Source organism: Protopterus annectens, chromosome 2.part0, assembly GCF_019279795.1.
Source record: "Protopterus annectens isolate FY-2018-M chromosome 2.part0, PAN1.0, whole genome shotgun sequence".
In the NCBI taxonomy this organism is placed as follows: Eukaryota; Metazoa; Chordata; order Ceratodontiformes; family Protopteridae; genus Protopterus; species Protopterus annectens.
The window spans coordinates 523990434-524013846 of NC_056728.1; positions in this window are offsets into that span (position 1 = coordinate 523990434).

Sequence of the window (23413 nt, forward strand, 5' to 3'; positions counted from 1 at the left end):
GTATATAAATATGTCTATGAATGTACAGTATATACACACACGCACACACACACACACACACACACACACACACACACACACACACACACACACACACACACACACACACACACACACACACACATGCATATACACATGTATATGTATGGGACCACTATATAATCGCAAAACTCTGAAATATCGAATTTCAGAATCCCGAGATTATATAGCTGAAACTCTAAATACCGAAACACCAGAAGCGCAAATTTCAAAATCCCGATGTTCGGAGATGCTGAAGTAGTGCTTCTGGTGTTGCAGTTGGTGAATGGATAGGTGGAAGTTCAGGTAAGTATCTATGTGTAAGTGTGTTGGTTAGGGGCTTTAGTGTGTGTCAGTGTGTGCTGTGACTGTGATGTGTGTGTGTGTGAGGGAAATGTTGGTGTGTGGTGGTGTTTTCGAGTGGATCTGTGTAGTGCAACCTTGGAGTTAGTATATTTAAGTAGGGGGGTGTGGGGGGTAATGCTTGTATGTAGTGCAGGTTTGAGTGTTTGTGTGTTGGGGAAGGTGTGTGTATGTGTGTGGTGTATGGTTAGTGTAGCGTTCACGATTTTAAAATTTGTGCTTCTGGGGTTTCGGAATGGTAAGGTTTCAGCTTTATGATCTCGAAATTCTGAAATTCGATATTTCAGGATTTCGGGATTATAAAGTGAACCCATATGTACATATACATATTCATATGCATGTAAATGCAAGTGTGTGTGTGTGTGTGTGTGTGTGTGTGTGTGTGTGTGTGTGTGTGTGTGTGTGTGTGTGTGCACGCCCGCGTACACGTGTGTGTGTGTGTTTGGGGTTCATATTATAAGCTCAAAGGTCCTGTTCAGCGAATATGAAAAGTGTGACACATATTTACCGAACCGCGAATACACCGAATGCTGTAAACTGCAAAATTTAAAATCACAAATCGTCATACTCGGCCAATGCCACTGCCCGCGACATACTACCTACCCAAACAAAATAAATAAACCACATACATACACTATATATATGCACTTACTTTAACCCATACCCTAACCCTAAGGTCCATAACTATCGCACACTTACCCTACAGAAATATACCCAAACAAAATAAATAATCCACACACATACACTTAACAAAACATTACTTCTAACCATACATTAAACCTTATATACATTACCTATCTATGCACTTACCTTAACCCGCACCCTAACCCTAAGGTCTGTAACTATCGCACACTTACCTTACAGAGCTATACCGCAGATGGGCCAAATATGATGAATCAACATTTAGAATTTCCCGGTTTTGAACGTTCGCTGTTTTCGTGGTTCACGCAATAAGTGTCGCTCTTTTCGTATTCGCCGAACAGGACCTTTGAGCTTCTAATATGAACCCGTGTGTTTGTATGCATGTACATAAATGCACAAAAAGCCAATTTATACCACACTGGTACATCATTTATGAAACTGCACATTCAATGGTACAGTTTACATGCATGCTACACATGAATTCTGTTTGTTACACTTTAATTACACCAAAAACACACAGTAGTATGGTGTAAGACATTTTGGAATCCCACCTGCTGAGCCTGGTAACACACCTAGTTCTGTGATGTTCTTGGGGTTATTTGTTAGCATCTTTTCTAGTATAGCTTGTTTTCCTATGCATTTATGTATTCTAATCAGCTGTAGCATTAACTCCTCCAAGCCAAATAAGTGTGATCACCTTTCATTTTATTACTGATAGAGCTGGCTGCCTGGTTGTGGTTTTGGCTATAATAACAATATCCTGTTATATGTTTGCTTTATTTCTATACAGGTCTTTCTGTCTAACTGTCCATCTATAATTATTATACACACCACTTGGGCTTATTTAGGTGGAGGACAAAGAGAATAAATACAGTCTGTCAGCTGTGGGGAGAGACAGATTTGTATTGACAGATTGCAAGTGGTTTACAAATAGCTTTGCAATTTCACCTGCTCTTTGTGATTTATGGTCTATTAATTTCATATTGAAGCCAGGCAGGGGAATAATATGCCTGTCTTTTAGTTTTGATTTTTAGCCAGGATTTTGTAATGGCTAAAACATCAGTCTTATTATGTTCAATCCAGTTATGAAGTTCAAAGACTTTATTACATATACTTCTTGCATGTATATATATATATATATATATATATATATATATATATATATATATATATATATATTGGTTTTCTTCTGGAGTAATTAATTGTGTTTTGCTTTTGTATTGTAAAACATGGGTCAGAGTTTGATTCTGGGCCACATATAGAAAGATGTCAGTGAACTAGCGGCAGTCGCAATTCCAAGCAGTAATGACGTAAAGTGCAAGTAGTAACTTATTCACTGGTGGGTAATTGCAAAGTCCAGATAAGCATGTTCGATTCTGAAGAATAATGGGTGTACCATAAAATGTGACAGAGCAGTATAGCACTTTAACCAAAGCAATCTATGGAAGCCATAGGTCTAAACAATTTCAGGCAAATAATAGCACAGCCCTGCAGGTTTTTCAGAAAACTTATAAATAAAAATGCAAGTTGTAGTAAATGTACTTCAGCAGGCCAGAGTTCTATAAAACTAGAGGACAATCTGCCAATGTATCATAGAAGACAGCCAAGATGGTGATTTGCCATGTTCCAGTTAAGCCAACCCTCTAACCAGAAAATAATTGATAGATGCAGATTAGATAGAGAGCTGCTGCATTTTGTGTGTAGGGTGTGTCCCTCACATGTAATTCTGTACCTGTAAAAAAAATGGTGTGCTTTAGTCTGGGTATACTAGCCTCTGGGACATTTCAGCAGCATATGAGTGATGCTGTGGGATATGCTTAACAGCTGAAAATCATATACAAGGCAGTTTTTGGCAGTTAATGTCCACAAAAGTGAAAGATGTCATACACTTCTGAGCAACATCCAGGGAGTGCTGGCCTGCCATGGAGCAGTTCTATGCCATTGCCAACTTTTCTCATTTCCTTGGTGCAACTGACTGAACCCACATACAAAGAAAAAAAACAGCATCAGTAGCCATTGCTCAGTTGTCAGGTAGTGTGGTCTGCAGATGGCCTCATTATTAATCTTCTGGCAACACACCCTGGTAGTGTGTATGATGTTGCAATATGGAGGGAAAGTGAGCTTAAGTGAGGTTCCCAATATAGTGACATCCCTAAGGGGCCCCTACTTGATAATTGTCACAGATGCACAATAGTTAACAACTAAACACAGTAGCCTGCCAGCTCTAGGTGTCAGTGACCTATCTCAAGAACCCCAGATGTTTGATGAGAAGCTATCAGAGTATTCACAGTATGATTAAAGGGCCACAAGGGTGAGAACAGTCAGGCGTGGGTGAAAAAGGCTACAGCTGTATATGATAGCTCTTGCCATATGGCAGCAGCTGTCTCAGAATTGTGTGTTACAACAAGCCATATGTATATAAGTACATATATGAACCAGTGATGTTTGTCCAATGGTGTCCTGGTAGTTCTCCCTAAAGAACATCATACATACCATGATAGCATTTGCTACAGAACTGATTATACAGGCATATGCACAAAAGAAGTGAATACATGTGGATGGGTGTAGACTAATAATTGTTAAGGTACACCTATAACTTTATAGCATGCAAGTTGTGCTCACAACAAAAAAGTGTTGATGGCCAGGGATGCTGTCTGCATAGTTGTAATGAGTTTGTGTATGTAGCAGCATGATGTATGTATGACCATGTCTGTTGGAGTATTCATAGGAGGATGTAGTATAACCGATGGGACTACACATGGGGGTGAATGATAATATCAATATGAACTAAGTACATGTCTTTGGAATTTGTTACTCTGTAGGACATGAGGTTAAACAGCATACAGCTACTGCAATAGTAACATTAGTGTAAGGTATGCCAACAAAGCTACATATTTGACAAGGGACATACTAGTTTTATGAACCAGAAGTGTCCTGGTCTGTAACATTTATCACAGCTATTTAACAAACATGTTACAACACAACTTATGCAGCTACGCATGTAGTGCAATGCGATAATACATTGATATATATCTAATTCCCTCCAGTACAACTCTTTTGAGTGTGTATCTTTAACTCCTAGTGGGTGTGGCCTGAGCCTTTAAAAATGAAGTTATCACCTTACAATTCTAACAAATACTCATTGACAGAGGTCAAATATCAATATAATTGTGTGTACCATCATGTATGCTTCAAGATAAAATATTCTGATACCTTGTATGAAGCATGGTTTTGGAATTATTAATGCAAGTAAGAACAAGTAATATTTGACACCTAGAGGAGCAGTAGGAGTTAACTGCAGATGTACCTGGAGGCGTCACTCGGATGTAATGACATATGACAGACCAGCCATGGGATACTTAGCAGTATACGATATGTATGGAAGTGTGTGTGTGTGTGTGTGTGTGTGTGTGTGTGTGTGTGTGTGTGTGTGCGTGTGTGCGTGTGTGCGTGTGTGTGTGTGTGTGTGTGTGTGTGTGTGTGTGTGAGTGTGTGTGTGTGTGTGTGTGTGTGTGTGTGTGTGTGTGTGTGTGTGTGTGTGTGTGTGTGTGTGTGTGTGCATGTGTGTGTGTGTGTGTGTGTGTGTGTGTGTGTGTGTGTGTTTGTATGCAAGCAGGTATGAATGAAAAGGCACATGTATGTTTTACTGTAAATGACACATAAATGTCTAAAAGTAAACTGCAGTTACAGGATGTGTTGAGGTGGTGGCATTGGCAGTACCACAACAAAGTGCCACACATAACACCAGTATGCCATCTGGAGTATACCTGTCCATGTGATATTGGCAGATAATGCTGTAAAAAGGAAATAAATCACATAGCCAATAGGTTATATGATGAGGATATTAACATACGGATGATATAGATCAAGCATGAATGTGAAGTGAAATGGAGGCATCCGTTACACCAAGGGTCATCCATACAAATGTCAATATAGAACAATACAGAGAACTTCAGCATATATGTACAACATATACAGCAAGTCAGTCATGTCAATTGTACAACAACAGTCAGCCTGTGGCATCAGAAGTGTCATATACCACTAACATGTAAAGTATGTAATGGTCAGCACAGAGGTCATCATTCTCATAGGGTCAGTTTGACACAAGACACATACTGGGTTAATTGTTAGCATTACACTAATGCAGATGTCAGTAACCATGCTGATGATTCACACTACAATCTTGGCTGTACCTTCCACTTGTTGAAAAACTAAGCCCATGGTGCTGTACCATTCGGTTGGATGTGGTGACATCTTTATGCTGAGACACACGGTATGTTCAAGCAGTGTTGGTGGTAGCATGTTATGATGTGACCACTGTGGTCTGAACATGGCAACCAACATCAGCTCTGCATACACATTGCAGCACAGGCATTGACTGTTGAGGCCCATATGTGGGTCATGCTTGAGGTGGTGAGGGTCTATGTGAGTCACGTAAAACATGGTCTTCCACTCCTCCCAAGAGTTAATCTGCTCATAAGTGTCAGGGCACATAGCACCCACATTGTACTTTAGCATTGTTCCAGCTGTGATAAAACTTTCAAAAGAGCATGCAACAGATACCACACTATCATGCTGTGCTGCCAATACTGCCGTCACCTTTCCATGGAAGTGCTCTTGACCATCATGTAACACATGCAACTAGTCTGCTTCATGAGCGGTGGCATAAACAAGTGAATGTAGGTTATTGGCATGCTGTTGCTGGAAATGTTCATGTGCCTGTAAGTGCAGTCAACTCTATCTGAGTAGACTGTACATATATCTGAAGATTAAGGGTTAAGGATAACCAGCAGAACTCGTGCACAGTAGGAAACCGTTTATTCCAAACCTGGTTTAGCGCTTTCAACTAGGATACTAGTCTTCATCAGAACCATGAATGCACATACCAAACAAGTTTAAATAACATAACAATTAAAAAAGGCGCCAAAACATTTAAAGATACAATACCCAAAATAATAACTAACTAATAAACAATAAAAACCATACAACATAAAAGCATATCAAAAATATTTAAGTATCATATGTATAAATATGTAATGATTTCTATATTTGATGAAATTATTATGCTAATAAATATATGTATGTAAGTGTGTTAATAAACTTTTTAGGTAGATAAAAATCCACACTAATATAATGTGATGTTAAAATACTATAATCACACAATCAATATAATAGGAAGTGTACCTTCAACATTACTGAGACAATACTAAAAATGGTTTTATGCTAATTGACTCGTTTAGTCCAGGTGCCCTAGTGGCATCCAACAAAATCTGCCACTTGCTCTCTAAAGCTGATAACTGCATTTTCCAATTACCACTGAAAACAGAGCTTTTCAAATGGTCAATAATGGCGAAACGAAAAATATGTGCTTTGCCTTGTTCAAGCAAATGTCTGTATAGGGCATTCTATATATATATATATTTATTAGCATAATAATTTCATCAAATATAGAAATCATTACATATTTATACATATGATACTTAAATATTTTTGATATGCTTTTATGTTGTATGGTTTTTATTGTTTATTAGTTAGTTATTATTTTGGGTATTGTATCTTTAAATGTTTTGGCGCCTTTTTTAATTGTTATGTTATTTAAACTTGTTTGGTATGTGCATTCATGGTTCTGATGAAGACTAGTATCCTAGTTGAAAGCGCTAAACCAGGTTTGGAATAAACGGTTTCCTACTGTGCACGAGTTCTGCTGGTTATCCTTGGTCCTTTCTTTTTTATCAGTTGCTGTTCGTTTTGGATTAGTTGTTTGTCGTTATGGAGGAACAGGGGGATACCAACAGGTCTTCATTGTCACGGGAAGAATACCTAGGGCTACGAGCCGAGGTTACGGCTGTCCAAGGTGAACTTAAGAAACTCATTGAATTGGTTACAGGGTTAGTAACCAATCATGTTGGACAGAATAAATCTTTAGTCTCCACAAGCCCGTTACGGGGTTTTGATGATGTGGGGTTGACAAGTGAACCAGACGTTAACAATAGCGAGCTCGGTAGCAGTTCACGGAGGAAGTCGTACACATCAGTGGAGGCTCGCAAAAGGGAGCGTTGTAACAAGTTGGTGCACACGCCGGAAAAAGGTTTTCTGACGGTTTTACGTGATTCTGCTACAGTTGTCTCTGTAGCTCAAGGAGCTCCAAAGCTACGGGGTAACAGGGAACGTTGCAAACAGCAGCTATGTACGCCGGAAAGGGGTTTTCCGGCAGTTTTGTGCAACACTGATGTTACTGGACCTGGTGTTCATGGAACTATCGATTTACCTGATACTGGCGTGTTGTCGTCTAAGGAGCAAGGGCAATGGACTATTCTGGATGAAGCCAGAAATGATTTTGACCCTATGCGGCTCACTCCGGCCCAGGACTTTACTTTTGATTTCAGCATAACCAGGGCACGTAGAGAAGCGGAACGTAATGGGGCCAGACCGAAAATTGCACCAGAGTCTAAGGGATTTGCTAACAACAATCAGAAATGTTTGCGAGACAATAAAGGTACTGTTACATATAATATTTCAAGTCCGAAACATGATTTTAAAATGCATCATAAATTTGACTCAGTTGTTACTAAGGGTTATCAACCCGGGTTTTTGGCTGATAAGTACAATGAAAGAGAATTAATGGAGCGATTTCTTCATGACAATTTCAATGATTTTAATTTAAGAAATGAGGCTCCAGATGCTATTATTAATAGTTGTAACACAATCAAGGACACTATTTTTGAATTTGGGAAGAAACTTCTTGCCTACAAGAATTGTAAAATGGACATTGATTACTTGAATAGTTGTTTGGAGAATAAGGTTGTTCCTAAAGGTATTCGTTTTTTTAAGCTTCCACTGGGGATAGCTTACAATGATGTTGTGATATGTGAATTTAATGAACGTTTCGATAGTTTTGGGTATTCTTATATGCAATTACTCATTAAGCATCACAAGGAAAAGTGTATTATGTTAGTTGAACAACTTGAAAACATGTATGAGACCATTGTTGGTGATGTTGATTATGATTCATGGAGGGAATTGTTTAAGAAACAGTTTTCATTGGTGGATAGTAAAGTTAAGAACATTTATGAAAGAAAATGTAATAAGTTGAGTAGGGACATTAATTTATACAATACTAACAAGGTTTATATTTGGCCAAAAAGTAAGGGCAAAATTAGCCATAGCGAGCCAGGGGATTTTCAGAGAGGCAGACGTTCAACCAACAAGTACCCGGACAGGCACAGTTACCATCACAGGAGATAGTTAAGGCATCCCCAACCCATGTCAGTGTTGAGATAGAGAATGAGGGAGGAATTTACAACCTTCCAGTTGAATTGAAATCTTCGAGTCCTGGGAATGAAATGCTAGAGAGAACCATGTTGGGTACCCCAGCCAATCATCAGGGGCTTTCTTGCATTTTTAATTCTTATGAAGGATTCAGCGTTTATAATTACACTGACATGGAGGTTAATGAACATTTCATTAATGTCATGTGCAAGGGTATGAAATTCGTCCCCACGGTTCGCAGCAATTTAGTGGACAACATTAAACAGGTAAAACTTTTTTGTCGCAATTTAAACCTAGCTGTTACTTTCAATGATCAGGATCAGCATTTAGATGAGAAAGCGGACAAATCACTCAAGAAGAAAAGTGCATATATACCTGTTTCCCATCCCAGTATAGCTAATTTTGAGAAACTGGTCTGCCAAGATTTGTATAGATTACACAGGGATATCAGAAATCATCAGTCGATATACCACAATTTTCAGACAAATCTTACCCAGGTTGAGAGAGATTGTCTAGAGCATATGTCTAAGAATAACGAAGTTCGCATAATGAAACCAGACAAGGGTGGAGGGGTTGTCCTTTTTCCCACGGATGAGTATATCTCTAGGATATATGACATCTTACATCAGACAGAGGTTTATGAGACAGTTTCTCTTAATCAGATCAACATAGGCCATCATCGTGTTGATTTGGCCTTGGAGGAATATCTCATCGACAGTAGGATTACCAATGAGACTTACTCATATTTGAAAAATGATTACCCGGTATTAGCGAAAATAGTGGGGATCCCCAAATCCACAAATCGGTGGACAATCCACCTTTTAGACCGATTATTTCAGGGTCCAGATCAAAAACATTTAAGCTGGGTAAATGGATTGACCATCAGCTTAAACATATTTACGGAGTTATACCTCAAGTTTTGAAGGATTCCTGGAGCTTTTTAGGAAAACTCACACATGACCACTGGCAGACCAACCTTATTTTGGTTACAATAGATGTTGTGGATCTTTTTTCGTGTATTCCTAGCAATTTAGGAATGGAATACTTTTCCAACAGTCTACACAAATACTCTGGATTTAGTTGGGACAGAATATGCTTGTTATGTGACATGATGGGATTGGTCTTGGAACATAATTACATTATGTTCCAAGGGGAGTTTTTCAAACAAATCAAGGGGGTGGCCATGGGCTCCTCATGTGCTCCGATATTTGCAAATTTAGTGATGGTTGAGTGGGAAGAGGAGATTTTGTTTCACAGCCCCTATTATGCGGACATCAAATTCTATGGACGATATCTGGACGACATCTTTATTTTGTGGCAAGCTTCAGCTGAAAGGCTGGATGAATTCATGTCCTTTCTTAACACTTCATCTACATTCTTAAAATTTACTCATAACACCAGTGATAGTGACATCCCATTCTTGGATGTTGTCATTGGCTTGGGGCCTAGTGGGTTTACATCCAAATTATATCGTAAACCTACTTTTTCAAATGACTACTTGTATTTCACCAGCAACCATCCATCATACATTTTTTCTAACATAGTTAAGGGACAATGCATCCGTGCTGCGAGGATGTCTTCAACTGAAAATGTTATGATTTCTGAAATTGAAACTATCAAAAAACTGTTTCTGGATAGAGGTTACCCGCTACACTTGGTTAACAATGTTATTAAATATGTGCAAAAAGAATGGGGCAATAAATATGTCCCTTTGTTGGGAAAACACTCTGTTGCTTCAGATAATGAGGCAAAGGATGATCAAAATTTCCAGAGAGTGTGTGTATTAACCTATACCCCTCATACAAATGTTATACTGGATATATTAAGGCAACACTGGGATATTATTCTAGCTTCTAAGCTTGAACATATAGTGGGGTCCTGGCCAAAGGTTGTCTACAAGACAGGAGCCAATTTAAAGAGAATTTTGGAAAATAACATGAAGGATTGTGACCAAAAAAACATCTTTGGAGGCACCACCAAATGTGGCACTTGCAAACAGTGTAGACATATTAATGAGGTCAAACATATTCGTTTAAGGGATATTAACAATACATTTATCAAGTTTAGGACAGGGAATTGCAATACCACCAAAGTGGTTTATCTGGCTACGTGTATGAACTGTTCTGCCTACTACGTGGGCAAAACAGAAAGGAACCTTAAGAAACGTATTTACGAACACTTTTACCGTATCCAGAAAAAAGATAGCAAGAATGCCCTATACAGACATTTGCTTGAACAAGGCGAAGCACATATTTTTCGTTTCGCCATTATTGACCATTTGAAAAGCTCTGTTTTCAGTGGTAATTGGAAAATGCAGTTATCAGCTTTAGAGAGCAAGTGGCAGATTTTGTTGGATGCCACTAGGGCACCTGGACTAAACGAGTCAATTAGCATAAAACCATTTTTAGTATTGTCTCAGTAATGTTGAAGGTACACTTCCTATTATATTGATTGTGTGATTATAGTATTTTAACATCACATTATATTAGTGTGGATTTTTATCTACCTAAAAAGTTTATTAACACACTTACATACATATATTTATTAGCATAATAATTTCATCAAATATAGAAATCATTACATATTTATACATATGATACTTAAATATTTTTGATATGCTTTTATGTTGTATGGTTTTTATTGTTTATTAGTTAGTTATTATTTTGGGTATTGTATCTTTAAATGTTTTGGCGCCTTTTTTAATTGTTATGTTATTTAAACTTGTTTGGTATGTGCATTCATGGTTCTGATGAAGACTAGTATCCTAGTTGAAAGCGCTAAACCAGGTTTGGAATAAACGGTTTCCTACTGTGCACAAGTTCTGCTGGTTATCCTTGGTCCTTTCTTTTTTATCAGTTGAAGATTAAGGGTGTCTGATTGAATGAATAGGACCTATGAAGGTGAAGAGATCATCATCAGACAGCGTTCTCAAAAGGATGCCTAACAAACATCGATATACCTCATATAGACTGTTAGCAGGGAACTTACAGCCCTTTTAGATAGCATAGGCTTGTGTCGGTGTTAGGACACATTTTTCACTAATCACATATATAAAGAAGAGTCAGATCACTGTGAATGAAAGGATTTTTTGAGTAAATACCTACATGACAAAAATGTCCCATTTTAAAAAATGGAAATGTGTAGAGCAGCCATGCTTAATTTTGGGCATATGGCTTCAGACAGGATGACGTACATTTGCAAGATCAGGGAACAGAATTTTTGCCATAGGCATTTTGCAATATTTGACAAACACAATTCAGGATTTTTTCCAGGTCAAAAATTTCACAGTTCACAGATAGCAACATTTGATGCATTTCTGAAGGTTGTTAATTCTAGAAGCATTAATAATAAAGTTTTATCATTGGGCAATTTGCTTCATTCCCACAAGATGGATGCGGTTATAGTTTGTGAAACATGGTTAAAGAACAATGACTGGAAACTAGGTCTGTCAGGGTATAAATGTTTTTACTGTAACAGACATTCTAACAAAAATTAGGTGGAGGTGTTATGATAGGGTATAAAGATACTTATGAGACCTGTGATTATTACATGTTTATTGATAACATCAATACTACAGATTGTGTAACTGTGACAATAAAGACAACCCTGGAACATGTAACAATTGTTGGAGAAAATAGACTACCAAACTCAAGTGCTGATAATGCAGAGCAATTCATATACTTTCTTGCATGAAACACAATAGAGAAGAATAATATTGGCAGGGGACTTAAATTTATCAGAAACAGACTGGAATAATATTGGTTCAACAACATAAGTAGGGAACTTATTCAGGTTTTGTTCATAAGCAGCAATTGTTTCAGATTGTAAAAGAACTTACCAGGGAAAGGAACATATTAGGCATTGTGTTCCTAAATACTGGAATCGAATTAGATTATTTTGAAAAAGAACTTTGCAAATTGGATCCAAACAAAGCACTGGGAGGGGACGGAATAAGTTATAATGACCTGAGAACACTTCAGGAAGAACTTTTACTACCGTTAGGGGTCCGAATGGAGCGATAATAAGTCAGCAAGTAAAGGAGAGTATTATTGTTGAAACTTCATTCATCCTCAACCACTGTTGATGTACAGTGATCATTAGGTTATTTAATATGATTAATTTGTTGCTAGATAATTCTGCCAAACTGAAATCTAAGCCAATGCACAGAAGATTAATTACAGATTATATGGAGGCAAAACAGTCACTATGTAAAACTAACTGGAGTGATGCATTCAGTAGAAAAACTGCAGAAAGAATGTGGAAAGATTTGAAAGAGAAATTAAGTGCAAAAAATGTTTAACATTAGGATCTAGGCATACAGTGTCAGGGGATATATTTCCATAAGACCAAGATACCTGATTAAGGTGAGAGACTAAAAATATAAGAAATGGAAAAAGAGGTCAAACTACAGCTTGAAAACTGAAATAAACAAGTTGGAAAAACAAATTAAATACAGTGTGAGACAAGATCAAGAAAACTTTTGAAGAAAATGTATACAAAGTTATTGAGTATCATACGAAACAATTTTATAGATACTTAAAATATGGAAGGAGTAAAGATATAGAAATTGATAAACTGTGTATAGATTGTAAAATTTATTCTCAGACACAACAGATTATTGATATATTTACAAAATCTTATGCAAAACAGTTTGGCTCCACAAAGGAAGTGGTAAGTTGTTGTATGGGCATCCAGGTAATCTCAGATACTGGAATCGAATTAGATTATTTTGAAAATGAACTTTGCAAACTGGATCCAAACAAAGCACTGGGAGGGGACGGAATAAGTTATAATGACCTGAAAACACTTCATAAAGAACTTTTACTACAATTAGGGGTCCGAATGGAGCGATAATAAGTCAGCAAGTAAAGGAGAGTATTATTGTTGAAACTTCATTCATCCTCAAGTCTTAGTCAGTACCTTCATGAGGTGAACCCTGTTTTTCACAAAATCTCACCAAGACAACAGTGATATGTAGACTGTATTTATATACCATATATCATGGACAGAAAAAGATAGCTGGGTGCACAAGACAAAGGACAAAAAAGTGCCCAATCCTGGCAGGCACACTGATGCCAGGAATGGAAAAGATGACAGTGTAGAATCCTCAAAATACTGAAACATTCCTACAATGGGGCCAGGCCAAGCCCAGGGTGAGGATGGCTCCCATGTTGTAGAAGGAAGTAGTAGTCCACAAAAATCACAAGAACTGATATACCAAAGAAGAACCATAAAGACGATAAAGTGGACTATTGAGAATAAGAAAGAAATTATTTATTGTTACTATTATGCAAAAAGCCCAGAATTTCCAGACACAAGATATAAAAATGATTAAGAGAGAAATTAGAGGAAAGAAAAATACTACCACAAGAAAAACTGTCAGAAGTTTCAAATAACAATTTGTATTTATTAATACAACAGATTTGTGAAAAGCAGTATATAGATCAAGAAACATCAATCTGTTTGGAAAAAGAAGCATCTGAGGAAGTGTCAAAATATAGACAACAAAACCTAGAGATTTTTAAAAAGTATAAAAAAAGAAATATGGACATGGAAAGAAAGAGAGATTTAATGTGGTGCAATATTTATCCAAAGGAGAAAGCCAAATTAATCAATATAAAGAAGGCAGCCCCAAAGATATTTAAAGAGAAATACAGGCAAAGGCATCCAGATATGGAAAATTTCACAATGAAAAAAATAATATCACAAAAAGAGAATGTAGAAAAGAAGATTAGTAGGGCAGAAGTTAAAAAAGTAGAAGTTGAAATTATAGAGTGCCTGCGAAGTGAAAGATTTGGTGAAGGTCTAACATAGGTTACATAACAACATGATGGAGTGAGTCCCCAAAGTAAGGAGAAGCAGAAAGCTCAGGAGACAACTGAAGAAGAAATGTTGATACGGGAAAGAAAAAGAGATGTAATATGGTGTAATATTTATGCAAAAGAGAAAGCAAAAGAAAGCAAAACTAACAAATATAAAAAGAGCGGCACCAAAGATATTTGAAGAGCAATACAGGCAAAGGAATCCAGACATGGAAAACTTTACAATACAAAAATAAGGAGACAAAGAGGAAAAGTAGAAAAGGAGATCAGTAATGGAGAAGTTAAGGAAATAGAAACTGAGGTTATAAAGTACCTGCGAAGTGAAGGATTCAGTGTAGAAAATCTAATTCATAAAGCACCACAGCAGGATAAAGCAATGGATATCCAAATTAAGGGTAAAAAAAGTGGAACAGGATGCAATTGGCCAGATGCCATATGAAGATATTTTGGAGCTTTCCACAGGAAATTAGTATAAATGTTCACTTGAAGCTGGACAGCAAGGGAAGGAACCTGTGGAAACACTGATGCCATCAATGTTGAGGCATGATAAGTCAGTGAGTTCCCATATGACAGAGCAACCAATGGCACAGGATGAAACTGAAGAAATGTGCCACAGAAGGATGCTATAGAACTTTCTATAGAATGCCTTCAGGAAATGGAAAACAAAAAAATGTGCCCTCAGTTTATCAGAAAATGAGCCAAGAGAAGAGTTGCTTAATTTAATAGACATAGACATATTAAGATCAATGAAAGAAATAGACTGCATAAGGTCAATAAAACCCCAAAAGTCAAAAGTTTGATAAAACAAAAGAGCACAGTAATTATGAAAGTACATAGAGATCCATGCAATATAACAGAAGTAAACATGGTATACTACTGTGCAGCTAAATTAATAACTGACAAAGTTCTACCACAAGAACACAGGGTAGTGAGGGAAAGGAAGGGGAGAAATTGAATACCATCATGGAAGTATCGAAAAGAGAAAACTATAAAGTAATTACGACAAGAAGTGTCACTGTTAGAAGAATATAGAAGAGGGAACAGATCAATAAATATATTAAAAAGATAAATGTGATAAAAGCAATGCACAGTATTAGAACAGACCAGGGTCTGTCATGCATTATCGCAAGTGAAAAACTAAAAATCTCAGCAGAGGTGGAAAACCTTAGATGATACACAGATAAATATAAAGGAAAAATACAAAATAAGCAATTTATTGATGACCCAAAAAAAGTTTTATAGAGAACTGGGAAACAAGTTAAAAGGAACCCACCCCCAGAGGTACTAACCTTATACCTATCAAACCACACCCCCTCTCAATTTACACCAGTCACAGTGTCACTTCCATCTCACAATCGCCCCTGTTTTCCCGCCTTTTTTAAAACCACTCCCTATCTCTCCAATCTCTCTCTTTACCCTCACCAACTTTACCACTACACATATAGCTATAATTATTATCTACCATGTCTATGAATAAACCCTACACCTTAATCTACTTACAAATGCTACTCATACTCACACTTCTACCTCCATTAATTCTTGTCTACCTATTAACCTCCTATGAGCACCCTGTATACACAAACTTGTTACATCCTACTAAAGAAACTACCTCTTTTTCACTACGCTCTTACACTGACGATTTCAACGTTACATCCATACCCAACTATCTATTACCTAAATACCATAGGACAGTACACATTAGATATACCTCCCCTAACTCCAGAAGATATCCATTTCTTCTCAGTAAACTTACTAATAATCAATATCTAACACTACTCCACTCCCTAAAAGACAGAGACATTCACCCTAACCCTGGCCCAAACACCTTAAATACCATTCAACTCAATAACCCAAACCCCTCTGCCATTCACCCACTTATAAAATCTCCAAACTCACTCTTAATAGCTCACCTTAACACTCGGAGCATTAATAATAAAATAACACAACTCCATGCTCTCTTGGAACCCTACTCATTTGATATTATATGTCTAACAGAAACCTGGTTAAAAACCAGTAATAAAAGACAATGAAATTTTACCACCTGGTTATAACATCATACATCTTGACCGTGTAACCAAGAAAGGTGGTGGAGTAGCTGTTCTATTCAAATCTGATCTTCAAATAACCATCTTTAACCAAAAACCTTCTCACAATTTAAATGCTGAAATACTTATTACCAAGTTTCAGCTAAACCCAGTTAAATCTATCTATGTTATTTGCATCTATGTTCCTCCAGGTAATACCATCACTACCATTGAAAACATACTTTGTTGGTTATCTCTAAACCTTCCCCAAGAAACCATAATCCTAGGCGATTTTAACATAGATTGGAATTCTTGCAATAACAACTGCCCCACTAGCCATATTAATCTCTATGGGTTCACCCAAACTATTACCTCCCCTATTAGAATAAACAAAAATAGCAAGAAACAAATCAAACCCAGACTTATGTAGCCAGAACCCTCCCTGACGACATAAGCGACCACTCATTAACCTACATTATCAGGCTCAAAACCAATCCACCCATTCAACCCATATATAGGGCAATTAGAACCAAGAAAAAATTCAACTTAGATCTATTCCTTAGTGAACTTAAAGCATGCAATTGGTCCCCCTTAAAATACCTTTCCCTTGATGAAGCTGTTGATTACTTTAATATTAATTTCCTAAACATACTCAACCGTCATGCTCCTACCCGCTCTATCAGGATAAGAACTAAATCTGCTCCATGGCTTACTAGGGAAAACAAACAAAAAATCCATCTCAGAAATAAATACTAGAATAAATCACGCTTAACTAAAAACCATACTGACATCCAAAACTACAAACAACTGAGATATGAAACACAAAAAGCCATAGTGTTTGATAAAAAAAAATATTATTTACAATTTCAGCAGACCCACCATAATAAACCCAAAGGTTTTGGTCAAGTATTAATCAGTTATTACATCCAAGTCAATCTATCACACCTAACCCACAAGGCACTGACAAAAACAATCCTAAACAAACTGCAAACACCTTTAACACCTTCTTTATCAAAGCAATTCAAGCTCTTGCCTCTCAGCTCTCTCCTCAAGACATAACAACATCTAATTCTGACTCTAACCCACCTCCCCCTTTTCTCTTCCAACCTGTCCCCACAGCATTTATTCTCACCCTTGTCCAAAAACTGAAACCATGTACTCCTTCTGCTGACAAACTACCCTCAGAATACCTACAGATAACAGCCAAATCTATTGCTTACCCCATCTCCATCCTCATCAATAGAACCATCACTGAAGGATATATCCCCAAACTCTGGAAAGTCTCTCATATTATTCCCCTTCACAAAGGAGGAGACTCCACTGAACCCTCCAACTATCGACCCATAGACCTACTTTCTCCTCTATCTAAGATCATGGAAAGATGTATCCATAGGCAATTGCTAGACCATCTTCTCCAAAATAACCTGCTTTCCAACACCCAACATGGCTTCCGACCTTCCCATAGCACAACTACTGCCCTCCTTTCCTTTATTGACACTATCAATAACAACCGAAACCTTAACATGCTCTCCTCTGCACTTTTCATAGACCTGTCCAAAGCTTTTGACATGGTAAATCACACTATACTCATAAACATTCTCAAATCTCTGTCTCTTGACACACTAGTTATAAAATGGTTCCATTCCTACTTAAATAACAGACATCAAGCTGTACTCTGGAACAACGCTCTCTCTACTCAGCTACCTGTTAATATTGGAGTTCCTCAAGGCTCCATACTGGGCCCTCTCCTGTTCTCTATATTCATCAATGACCTCCACCAAGTAGTTCTCCAAGCTACATGCATCCAATATGCGGATGACTCTACACTTATTTTATTTATTTTATTTTATTTTACATTTGTTAACCGGGCTAGTCCAACTGGAAGTATTTCCATTTTCAGTAGAGGCCCGGGGAGAAAAGCTCCACATAGAGATAAACACAGTTACATGATATACAAAAATTTAGCTGTGGTAAAAAGGAGAAAGGAGGTGGGGATATACAAATATGCAGAAACACATCATAGGATTCAATACTAACATAACATAAAAGGATTCATCATTCTCACACAATATAATTAAAAAATGACACTTGTTTCAAATTATTATATAGGAAGGTTATAGAGGGAAAGTAGAACAACAAAAGTGAGTAGATTCGAAAGATCTATGCTTATATGCTCTGCCTCATCTGTATCAGAACTTCACTCCCTATATCAAGATACATTTAACTCTGTAGAACTATGGTTTACAAAACGCTGTCTCTTATTAAACCCTAAACAAACTAAACTTCTCCTTTTTACACCTACCAGTAAATCTCCACCAATAGACTTCACTGTATCATCCTATGACAGTACACTTATATCCCAAGATCTAACTACCAAACTGCTAGGTATCACCATAGATAATAACCTAAACTTTGATGCCCATATCAATAACATTCTGAAAACTACCAATAAAAAAATAGGCTCTCTTTATAGGATTAAATCTTTCCTCACTCCTGCAACTAGAATAACCATTGCCCACACACACCTTATCTCCACCCTTCTTTATGCCTCACCCATATTTACCAATCTGTCAAAAAATAACCTTAAGAAACTAGAAAACTCCTATAATAGCATAGCCAGATTTGCCACAGGTAATCAATATAGAACACATCACTGTATTAATCTAAAGCATCATGGGTGGCTTGAATTTCACCAGCATCTGAAATTCAATCAACTGACCATCGTCCACAAAATACTTTATCAACCTGACAAAACACCCATCCTATCTAATCTTATCCACCCCTATGATAACCTTAAGTCCCTAAGATCATCACAAAAATCTCTTGTATACATCAACAAATCAAATAATAGAGCTGGAGACTCTCTGTTTTCGATTTCTATTGGAAAAACCTGGAACCTACTTCCCTCTGAACGTACCACACTTCCCTCTACTACTCTGTTTAAAAATAAACTTAAGCTCTTCCTGAAAACACACTGGATGTGCCCCTGTTCTAAACCTGACTGACCAAATTATCCATTATTACCTGAATCAATCAACCTTCTCATCTCTGAAATTACTTCATCTTTCTAACTAATATGCCTCTATTCTCTTAAACTATTTCATATTAAATACTACTATGCTTCCTCTCCATCACAGTCCTAGCTAGTACTGGATTCTTTAAAAGTGACCCATATTACTTCTAGATTTATTACCTACCTGCGTCTCCATTTCATTTTCCTTATCTTCCTTTCTTATCTACATCGACATTATTGCTTTCTTCTCTTCTCTTAACTAGTACTCTTCAGTAACATTTAAATGTAACTTCTTATTAACTAGTACTCTTCAGTAACATTTATATGTAACTTCTTATTAGCTATACTAAGTCTATTCAAATATGTGTAACCTTCATTATGTACTTTATAAATTTGCAACCTCTTATTACTTCTCTTCTCTGTTCAAGAAAATGTATTTGCATTTTAAATATGTACTTTTGTAATGTGAACTTTATTTGAATTGTGTGGAGCTTTTCTCCCCGGGCCTCTACTGAAAATGGACATATATCCAGCTAGACTAGCCCGGTCACCAAATATAAAATAAATAAAATAAAATAATAAATAAAAAATTGAAAGACTGTCAAAAAAAAGAAGAAATAGATACATTTTGGAGAAGTATCTATGAAGATCCTGTGGAACATAACAAAGTTGCTAAATGGATAGAAGAAGTAAAATAAAGAATAAGAAGGTTTAAGGTACACGATATGAGATGGGATGAAGTAACAGCTAGAGAGATTGAAACAAAGTGAAGAAAAGCTTCTAATTAGAAAACTCCAGGCCCAGATGCAGTACCTAACTTTTGGTTAAAAGTATTAACATCTTTGCAAGGAGATTTAGCTATGAGTAAGAACTATTTATATGCGCACCCTGAACAGACACCAACCTGGCTAACAACAGGCAAAACAATGCTCCTACTTAAGAGTGAACCTGCAAGCTACCCTAAACATTACAGACCAACAAATTGCCTTCTGACGTCGTATATACTATACACATTAATTGATGCAGACAGAGTTTATAGTAATTTAGAAGAAAACTCAATTATGGCAGTAGAACAAAAGGGTAATAAAAGAAAGTCATATGGAACAAAAGATCATTTGTTTTTGGAAAATTGTAAAAAGGGGAAGATTCTAAGTATGGCATGGGCTGACTACAAAAAAGCATTTGATAGTATCCCACATTCATGGATAAAAGAGTGCTTAAATGTATAAGATACACCCTACACTGACTGACTACATTACAGTAACCATGAAACACTGGCAGACCACTTTGCAATTAAGCCATGATAAAGGGCAGATTATCATCCCAGGGATAAAACTTCAAAAGGGGATATTCCAGGGTTACTCTCTGTCATCACTGCTGTTCTGCCTTGCCCTTAACCCATTAAGCTGTCTACTTAACTGCTTAGGCCACGGCTATTAGTTGGCTCCTAGAAAACAACAAAGTATAAAGTCTTCTCATCTTCTCTTTGTCGATGATTTAAAACTATATAGCTCATTAGATGAGGAACTGAAAGTACAACTGCAAGTTGTCAAAACTTTTTCAGATGATAGAAGAATGCCATTTGGTCTTGATAAATGTGCAAAAGCAACCTTTAAAGCAGGAAAACTGCAGCACCAAGAAAACATCAGTTTGGGACAAGAATGTGATATAAAAGAACTTGAGCAAGAGAGACTGCAAAACTATTCTGGAACTGATGTATGATCAACAATAAAACATGAACAAATGTGAATAAACCTTAGTAAGGAATACTTTAGAAGACTTAAATTAATCCTGAAAAAAAGCGTTGACATCTAGGAATAAAATCCAAGCTATAAAACAATTTTCTCTTCCTGTCCTAACTTACAGTTTTGGAGTGACTGACTGGCCCCAAAATGTGTTGGATAGATTAGATAGGAAAACAAGAAGGATGCTTCATGCTCATCAAATGATTTATAAAAATCAGTGCATACCAAGATTATATATTCCCCGTTCTGATGGAGGAATGGGCCTCCTTGAAATTGATTACAAGTATAGATCTGCAATCATGGGAGTCCACACATATCCGCTGACCTCACAAGACCCAAAGGTAGTGAAAGTTTTGAAGCATGAGGAGAATAAATCTAAGATGGCTTCCCTGCTCAGTCTAGTAGAAGCATATCGACATCAAGCAGGAATGGAAATCAGACCAGAAGTAGATAAAAATCAGGCAGCGACTGAATGTGACAAAAAAGAAAAGAAAGAATATAAGGTGAAGGACCAGATGTGAAGGTAAAAAATGTGGAAAATGCATAAATACATTTGCAAGTATAGAAAACTTCTGGAAGAACCTCATGTTGATCAGGAATGAATGCAGGAATGATTAAGGAAAGGCAAATTCAAACTAAGAGATGAAAGGTTAATATTGGCGGCCCAGATAGTGGGCTACATACATGCTGGTTAACAAAGCCCACTGAACATGTGGGAGAAACAGACAGATGTAAGTTTTATAAAACGGAATTGGAAACAGACGCACACCTTGTTGCTGGTTGTGACATACTAATGGCAGAAGGACTGTATACTGAAAGGCCTAATAATGTGGCAAGACTGTTACACTGGGGATTGTGCAAACATTATGGTAATGAAGTGACTGAAAAACACTGGAAACATGAACCACAAAGCATCATAGAAAATAATGAAGTCTACATCACATGGGATCACTCATTACCAACAGTTCAAAAAATAGATGTGAGAAAACCAGATATAGTGGTCCAAGAAAAGAAGACAAAAGTAGCATTGATCATTGAAATCCCTACACCCAGTGACTACAGTGTCTTGCATACAGAGAGACACAAAGTCATATAATATCAGGATCTGCAAGCAGAAATGAGAGAAATGTGGAAGAAAGATACCCCAACAGTTCCAATAGTAGTAGGAGCATCAGGTCTTATAAAAAAGAATCTACAATAGTATTTAGATATGTTACCAATACATGTAACCCCATACAAATTGCAGAAGGAGTAATTACTGGGCCCATTGCTGGTGCTGTGAAGAGCACTTTTGGCTGACGTCAAAGATTGAAACAATACCAATTTCATGAACTTTAATCATACTTTGACTTAGGAATGGGGTGCATTCCTATCATGGTATCAGAAACCTAAAAGATATGGAGAAATTAAAAACGAGAGATACCATTATATCTATTATTTACTAGGTCATATAAATATGGGGAGATTCCTCAAGAGTGTAAAGATACGCTTATTAAAACTGCCTTTAAGCGAAAGGGGAGTAGGACAAACCCAGAGTCATATAGATTCTTAAGTTTACTTTCATGTTGTGGATAAGTTATTGTCAGAATTGGAATGGTTGGGACTTGAAACTATACATCAGCATGCATATGTTGAAAAGTAATCTATTCCCACCTGTAGCGTAATGTTCTATACCAATACAATAACAGTTATGAATGAAAAATTGTGCTGTGATGTAATTTGCATATATTTAACTTCATCATTTGACAGGGTCATACACAAAATAATGATCAATAAATTACAACAACTAGGTACTGATTTACGCTTGATAAGATGGATAGCCACATAGCTTACAAATAGGACATGGGAAGTATCATACAGCAACTGGACAAGTGAGATCATTGGTTATAGTCAGGGTGTCCCACAGGGCTCTGTCTTAGCACCTTACTTGCTTAGATTTTATCTTTCAGACCTATTGTTTTCATCTGATGCATTCTACAGCCTGTATACAGATGATCTGAAACTGGGTAAACTGATTACATGTGTTACAGATAAGGCATGTCTACAAAAGAACCTGACTAAATTGACCGTTTGGGCACAGGAGTACAATATGCTGATAAATACAACAAAAACTAAGCATGTGTGATTTGGGAGTCATAAATTGAAAGGTGAATATTTAACACAGCACACAGTAGTTGAACTTGTAGATTCATTTAAGCGCCTATGTATATGGGTAGATCCAGCTTTGAGATTTTTTTAATTATATCAACCAATTGGTTAATGATAGTTATAAAACTATAGGTTGTATAAAAAGATTTATAAAGTCTAGGAAATCAGAAATGATGACGTCATTGTTTGTTAGTTACATTAGATCCAAATTTGAGAATGCAAAAACAATATGGAAACCTTATATGTAAACAAGCATGAGTAAACTTGAATGAGTACAGCAGAAATATACCAAGACCATCAATGGATGTGACAATTTTAAGTTATTATGAAAGACTAAAATATCTGAACTTGTACAATGTCTCTTATAGA